This window comes from Crocodylus porosus, unplaced genomic scaffold (assembly GCF_001723895.1).
Source record: "Crocodylus porosus isolate Cpor-Errol unplaced genomic scaffold, CroPor_comp1, whole genome shotgun sequence".
In the NCBI taxonomy this organism is placed as follows: domain Eukaryota; kingdom Metazoa; phylum Chordata; order Crocodylia; family Crocodylidae; genus Crocodylus; species Crocodylus porosus.
The window spans coordinates 26,178,243-26,184,839 of NW_017728913.1; the positions used below are offsets into that span (position 1 = coordinate 26,178,243).

The following is a 6,597-nucleotide window of genomic DNA, read 5'->3' on the forward strand; positions in this document are numbered from 1 at the left end:
CGTCCGCCTCCCCTTCTCTGGCCCCTGCTGGCGGCTCCTGCCCGCGGGGGGCGGCATCGGGCGCCGCTTGCCCGGCCGGGGGGAGGGACGCGCACAGCTTCGGGCGGCGGAGCAGAGCCGCCCTCTGCCGGCCGGGGACGGGGTGCACTTGACCTCCTGCCAGGCCCGGCACGCCCGGGGGGCTGGTCCCGCTGCCTGGGGGAGCCCGGAGGGCCGCCCCACTCAGCCTGGGCCTTGCCCCCTTCTGTCAGACCCAGGTTGGGCAAGCTACCCTCTCCCGCAGCCCCTTTCAGTGCCAGGGGGAAGACAGCTGCTTTGGGCTGTGGCAGGTCCGCAGGGGACAGGGATGCTGGGGGGAGAGGGGCTATGTAGCAGCTCGGGGACCCGTGGTGTGTTCAGGGAGACCTTGAATAGGGACACCCGACCCTGCTTGGGGACCCTGGGACTGCTGCTTCTGTAGATGTGGCTGGGAAGATGCATGGCACCAGCAGCTGGTGACAAACGCTGGGACTGGGGGTGGGGGTCAGAGAAACAGATGGGCTCAGCGACTCCTTGTCCTTGGGCAGAATCCCCCCAAGTGAAAGTCAGCCAGGTGTGCTCCTGGCTTGGTAGGACCTGGAATGCTTTTCCCACTTCAGCCAGATGTTCGGAGATCCAGGCATCCAAAGAGGCTTAGAGGAATCTTGACTGATCTTCCTTTGCCCAAGAAAGGAAGAAATGTCATAGTTCTGATTAAGAACAAAGAGCAGCTCTTTTGGCTTTTTAAAAATAGAACTGGAAGGGACCTGTAAGATCATCAAGTCCAGTCCCCATGTTCTTGGGTTGTGTAGTTGGCTATTTTCAGTGATCAGCAAAGAAAAGTTTTTATCAATTCTTGAAAAACTGGTAATTACTTTGGATTCCTTTAAGCAATGTTGTTCTCTCTTGCTCACTCGCTCTTTTTTTTCCCCCCCCAAATCGTTAGAGTTTATTGTACCTTGGTGAAATTGCTGGGATGACATACCAGAATGGCTCCTTTGGAGCTTGTGCAGTTTGTTAGCTTGCAAAGTTTTTGAGGCTGATGCGATTAAAAAATGAGATCAGGATTTGTTTTGTGCACGTGCAGAAAATCCACATTTAAAATCCGTAGGAATTTTAGTTGCATTTTTAGAGGGTATATTTATGCCCCGTCATTTCAGTTTTTAAAATCATTAAAATGATTTGCTCTTTTTATTGTTAGGGCTTCTTACATGTCTTATTTATCAGATCTAGGAACTGAAGTCTCCTAAAGAGAAAAATGGCAAATTATGGCCAATAGTATTGTTATTCGGTGGGTAATTCCTAAGTGGCTCCTCTGTAGGTGCAGGTGAGGTGCACTGATAACATGAATCTTGTACTTCCATTGCATGCACGTGGTGTAACAATTCAAATATAAGGGCAGCGGTGCTATCAAATGAACAGTTTCCACAAGCCTTGAATTATTGCAGCTAAATAAGGAAATGTTGCTTGTGACTTAAAGCCTGTAGTCCAAGCATCTACCAAGAATCAGGGACTGGGAACCAACCTGTGAAAATAAAAGTTCATAGTGTTAATGCTGGAAAACCCGTAAGTTTAGCGCCACGGGCATAACAAATTGAGTGGTATCTGAAGGCTGTATGTTAACTGATGTATCGCCCTGGTCATAAGAGATTGCAATCTCTCCTAGTGAGTGCTGTGGCAGGTGCATATAAGGAGTCTGATTGGAAAACTGCTCCCATCTGAGGTATGTTTTGTAAGCAAGTCAGGACAAGTTTGAAATATTTGAATCCAAGGACGAAGCATTCTGTTATGGTTACCTGTATCTTATATGAAGGCTGACATATTCCAAGAGTTGTCATTTCAGTGATAGACTTTCAGTCATAAGGTTGGAATATTGTTTTATTTTTAATGAAGATGTAGATTGCTAGTGTGTTTACTCAGAAAAACAAAGTAGCTTAGATCTTACATATCAGTCAGGTTAGTTATTTTTATATAGTGCAATACATGGGCTTATAGGATCATGGCAAGGACATATAATATATAATCAATACAAGTAGAAGTTTGTGGGACTTCCTGTTCAATGTTAGTGTTTGTATGCCTGACGAAACCAGAGGGGAGGGGTTAGCAATGATTTGTAGGAGGAGTAAGAAGCCCTTAAATTATGGACTGAAACCCCCTTGTAGCTCTACAGAAAGTGAAGGTTCACACATCTGCAGTGCCACAAAAAATATGGATCCACCACAGAAAAGTTTTGTTTTCAAAGAGTCACATGTTATGTGTGTCCAGTTACATGTAGTGGGTGGGAGGAGGGTCACAGGGGGTCTACTTGCAGCAGCATGCCTGTCCATGTGGCACTTTATTTTTGTAGCACTACAAAGTGCTGAGGCAGTATAGCACAGCAAATGAACATGTGTCCACAGCTTTAGTGAGCAGTAGAGGAAACCTGGTATTTGGAGGAGATGGAGACAGAGAAGGAGCTGTTGCAAAACACAGAGTAGCTTTAATATGTATTTTTGGTGGATAAAAGTATGTAAATCATAATGGCTTATCTAGTAATATGCAGTTACAGATTTAGAAAGTGAATAATCTTCAGTACAGTATCTAGTCTTTTAAGAATGCATCTTGATGAAACTGTCACTTATGTTAGAGATCTGTGCCTGGAGGCGCACACATCTTGGGAGAGGTGGAGGGCGGGGTTAAGTATTTGTTTTATGTTGGAAATGGGTAATTTCTAGAAATCTTTCTGTACATTATATATGTCAGTTAAATTAGTTGTCTTTGGAAGGGCTGATGAAGTGGAATGTAACCATGTTAGTTCATGCATTTTGCAACTAAAAATCTGAAGGCAAATTTATACTCTTAATTTTTAACATACAAACAGTAAAAGGTATTGCATTTAACTTGGAAGATGAAAGAGATCAAGGGAATTGTTACAGGAATCCAAACAGATTCACGGTGGTGGGAGACCTATGTACAGGTACTCCTCACTTAACATCGTTCCGGTTAATGTTGTTTCATTATTACGTCCCTGATCTATTAGAGGACATGCTCATTTAAAGTTGTGCGGTGTTTGGTTGTAATGTTGTTTGGCTGCCAGCTGCTGGTGACGTAATTGGATTCACTTAGTATTGTTTTGCTTGAAGTCACATTTTTCAAGACCATAAGCATGACGTTAAGCGAGGAGTAGCTCGAATTGGATAAAATCACGTTTGCGACTAACCCAGATTAGTGGCCCTAGGTTCAGTTTTGGGACGCTTGGTGCTATTGGAACATATCGGTTTTGGAGAAGGTTTAAAAAGAAACAATAAACTAACCAAGAGGGGATGAAGTGTCTTCATTGTCACTGGCAGGAGGATTTGAAGTGCGGTTCTGTTCTAAAAATTATTCTATCAAACAATCTAATTCTGCAAGTAACAAGATATTACCTGTTGTTCCCAAACTCCCAGGCTGATTAATTTAGCATGAGATTTCAATCTTAAATTGTTCCTTTCTTCACATCACTGCCTGCAATGAATGGTCTGTTTCCTAATTAATTATTTAGTTGTACCTGTGCAGCGTCACATCCGTCTATGGGTGCGTGTGTTTTCTTTTTAACCTTTTCCTTATTTATGCCTTGAGTACGTTTAAAAAAGTAGTGTGATAACTTTGTCATGAATTTTTATCAACTGAGCAACAACAGAAGCACTAAACAGGGCACTAAAATAGAAGGAAAGGGGGAAAAAGTTTGACTAAACATAGAAGGTTATCAACACTTTAAATGTTTTGTTTTGAGGGATAAAATAATATTCATTTTATAGTGATTCAAAGGAAAGAGGTAATTCAGCAAGTATTGGGTGTTTGAAAGAAGAGGATAGTGGCATGTATTGAACTACTTTTAGAAATAGAATTACTTAGCTCCCCAAAATCTTGAGTTTTAATAAAACTAGGTAAACAGCAGTCTAACCAAATTAGCAGTCAGCATACTTTGCACTGGCAACTCCGAATGTACTTCTTCTGTAGAGTTGTTTTCAGGTTAAGCACAGGTGCATGTTAGAATTCAATTGCAACTATATATCTTACAGATTAGTAACGGCTTTTTGGAAGTAGGAGAGAAACTGATGCTCATGTACTACAAAGCACGTATCTCAGTCTTTTTTCCAGTGACTGCTGTGGGTATTACTGAGCTAAACTTACCTGAATAATGTTTCTAAATATCGTAGCAAGAAATTTTATAGTTGTTACTACTCTTCTGAAATGGCTTTTTATCAGCCTTAGTTCAGATTTCCTGATAAAATTATTTATTCTGGTCACTAGCTACTAGTCTAAAACATTGCTTTTAAACCAAGGGCATGATAACTCTGCTTTTTATAAAAAAAAGCCTTGCATTATTCTTTCAGTAGAAGAAAAATCTAGATTACACTATGCTGGTTTAGGGAGAATTTCAGCTATCTAAAAATAGATCTTAATTTTTTTTTAAAGCCAGGGTTAAATAATGCACTTTCCCAGTCTGTATTGTAAACACACACACACAGGAGGGAGTAGAATGCTAATAAACCATCTCAGAGCAGAAGTAGCAAATGTTGAGAGCTCATTCTGCTACATAAATCTTGTATCCTAGATCAGCCAGGAATGTTATAAAGTAATGGTTCTCAACCTCCAGTGCGCAAAGCCATGTCATCCAATCCATAGGGCTGCCCATGGATCTGGAAATTTGGTGCTGGGGGAATTGTGGTAGTATTAATTGTAGTGGCTATTAGTGCTGCCACTACTCCCCCACTGCCAAAGTTCCAGACTGGTAGGGAGCCCTGTGGGCTGGATGGCATGGCCCTGCGCATTTAATTGCTTCAGGGAGTAGAGTTGCTCTGTAGCCATAACTGGGATGCAGAGTCAGGCTGGCGTGCAGGGTAGAGCCAGCACACCAGAATTTATTCATAGACTGACCCTGTGTGGCAACCCCACTCCGGATTCAGCCTGTGGATTGGCCACAAACCACTCACTGGGCCCTTGAGGGCAGAAGGTTGAGAACAACTGTACAGACAATAGTACTGAAAATCTTACTGTGCTATTATCATTAATTGTTGGTATGCTCTTACCTGAAAATTTGTATTTACTACTACTTGCCCTTCCTCAAAAGACTTCTGAAACAGGAAAGCTTTTGGAGACTAAAGATAAGAATGATTAGAGGGATGGAAAGTTTACATATGAAGAAAGTGACAAAATTGGGACCATTACCTTTTATGTGCCCTTTAATTCAAGTTATGTGAAAAAATCAGGTGCTTTACTTCCTTTCTGACAGTAGAGGACCAAGTTCATTCTAACTGAACGCAAGTTTAGAACTGAAAAGGAGGTAATTTTGCAGACAATTACACAGTAGATCTCCACAGGCTATCATATAATTTAACAGGAATCCAAAAAAGGACTGGCTATCTATTATTTATGTTTTGGTAGTACTGAAAGACCTCAAATAGAAATGGGATAAAAGAGAGTTGTCCTGAAAAGTCTAAAAGCCTACAACCTTGGGTAACCAAACAGAAATAATTTGAAATAACTGTCCAAACAAAATATGTTGAGTCAAATTCACAGCAGTCCTAGGCCTTTTAAATTGCTTCTCTCACCTTGTTATGGCCAAGACTATCTAGTATTATGATTGTAAATATTAAAAAGACAGCAGAAGTTTAGGTAAGGATACACTTGTGCTATAAATTTCTGTTAAGTTAATAGAAGATTGTGAAGAAAAAATCCCCCTAAGCAAATTAGTCTTAAATTGCCAACTTCAGGGCTTGTACGTTTCTCTGAAAAAAGGTTGTCTTGGTTGCTGTCAGACCCAGGCTGCTCTGCTTAGTTGGCCACTGTTTTCAGTTAGGGTGCTGATAGTTCACATGTTTGTTAATAGAAGAATGTATTTGTTAGACATCTGTTATAAGATAAAAATGTGCTGATGTGGAACAGAATGCTGGGAATGGTATACCCAGTTCGCACTGATCCATAAATTATAAGATTTGGTCCAGATTAGGGGAAAGGGATTTTATCTTTTTTTTTTTTTTTTCCAATCATGTCATTCTGATTCAGAGTAAAGTCCTTAGTTCATTTTAGTATGATAATCTAGTATAACCTATAACTTAAATCAGGGCTGTCTCACTTCCACCAATTTCCCTCACATCTGGGGACCTCTGGAATTCCTTCCCATTCCCTTGAGATTTTGGGCCGAGATACTGTAGTTATTTTAATTTCATCTTTTTAAACAAGTGTCATATTTAACCTCTACTAGGGCACCCATTGGGAGCTGGTAAAAAGAACCTCTGAACATGCAACATATAAAAGTATTATATTGATATCAGTGGTTCTCAACCCTTTTTGACTTGAGGCTCCCCTTCATAACCTCTAAAACTAATTTATTTCATAGATTTATTTCATAGATTTCATAGACGTTAGGGCTGGAAGGGACCTCGGAAGATCGTCGAGTCCAGCCCCCTGCCCAAAGGGCAGGAAGTCAGCTGGGATCATAGGATCCCAGCAAGATAAGCAACTTGAAGGTGTTCAGTGTAGGTGCTTGAACCACCTCTGATGGCAGGCTGTTCCAGACCTTGGGGGCTCAGACAGTAAAGAAATTCTTCCTTATGT

The 6,597-nt window shown here is 41.3% G+C and overlaps 1 protein-coding gene across 1 annotated transcript in view; it reads left to right on the forward strand.

Moving 5' to 3' along the window:
* Nucleotides 1-6,597, forward strand: part of GALNT7 (polypeptide N-acetylgalactosaminyltransferase 7) — a 96,396-nt gene that overhangs the window by 458 nt on the left and 89,341 nt on the right. The window lies entirely within an intron of this gene.